The following is a 1,427-nucleotide window of genomic DNA, read 5'->3' as shown; positions in this document are numbered from 1 at the left end:
GAGAGAGAGAGAGAGAGAGAGAGAGACAGACAGAAACAGGGAGGGAGAGAGGGGGAGAGGGAGGGAGAGAGACGGTTGGTTTGACTGCCTGTCATTATCAGGATTGCAACACAACCCCCGACGCTCGAGCATGTGCACACACACACACACACACACACACACACACAGACGCGTGCGCGCTGATGCGGGCACGCACATGAGCGATACGCCCGAGCACGCATACAAGAGGGAGCACGCACGCGCGCGGACTTCCCCTCACCGCCCCCGCTCACCCGAAGAGGATCCCCTTCTTGGAGGACGTCCTCGCAGAGCAGGCTTCTCTTCTGCTGCCGCCACCGGCCTCCGGGACGCACGCGCGGGACGAGCGACTTTTGCGCTCTTGAAACGGGTGTATAGCGCTCACGCGCACGCACGCACGCACGCGTACAAAAGACGTATTTCGTGCGGGCGGCCGAGCAGGCGCGGGGTGCGCAATACACGCCTCATTATCACAGCATCGCAAGGACGCGGGCCGGGGCGTAACTGAGAGCGCGTATTATTATCATTTTTTTTCGAGTTTTGTTGCGGCACGCAGCGGCAGCGGCGACGGAGAGACGCGAGCGTCACCAAGGTCCTTCTCTCTCTCCCCCGCTTCGCGCACCGGGCCGGTCTGGGTCCACCTGCACCGCGGGTGGCGGGGGCTGCCCGCTGTCTCGTAAGTACAGCTGCAGCAGCCCCGCGCAAGTCCTTCGGGTGTTTTTGTTTTCCTATGGCGGCGGCGGGGTGCGACAAGTGAGACGGGTGTGCGGGCGGGCCGACACTCTCCCCGTCACCCTTACCCCAATAACCCTGATCTCACACTTCCCCGCCGCCGTCCTGCCTGCAGCGCTCTCCGCCGCTGCTTTCCCATTGAAATTATTTTCGGACGGCGTTTGGCCTTCTTTCGGCGCAGCCCGCGTCCTTGCCGCCCGCCTCGCATCCTCCTGCCGCCGCCACCGCCACGCGCCCGTGCAGCGCCTGTGGCGGGCACCCTCCTCGGGGAAGGACACACGACCCCTCCCCCCAACACCCTCCCCGTCCCTCTGCAAGGTATAGTTTTTAATAAACGGCTACGGCTGGCTCCTCCAAGGCCCCGCCGCCGCCGCGCGTCGCGTCGTTCGCGCTCCTTCTGGTTTCTTAAAACGAAAAGACAATACACGCACACGCATTTTTTCCACCGCTCCACGTGTGCGGCAGCGCGTCTGCGGTGTGGACGCCAAGTATGCGCCGAGCGCCCACCACCTATGCACGCACGCACGCACGCACGCACGCACGCACGCACGCACACACGCACGCACGCGCACTAGTCCGCTTCCATCACGAGTGTGTCCGGGTGGGATAGAATGGGGTAAGGCAGAGCGGGGTAAGGTGGGTGTGGAGGGGTATGTGGGAACGGGGTGCGCGGGGTT

Source organism: Frankliniella occidentalis, unplaced genomic scaffold (genome assembly GCF_000697945.3).
Source record: "Frankliniella occidentalis isolate FOCC.00 unplaced genomic scaffold, Focc_3.1 Scaffold146, whole genome shotgun sequence".
NCBI lineage: Eukaryota > Metazoa > Arthropoda > Insecta > Thysanoptera > Thripidae > Frankliniella > Frankliniella occidentalis.
Note: the sequence above shows the minus strand (reverse complement) of the source record.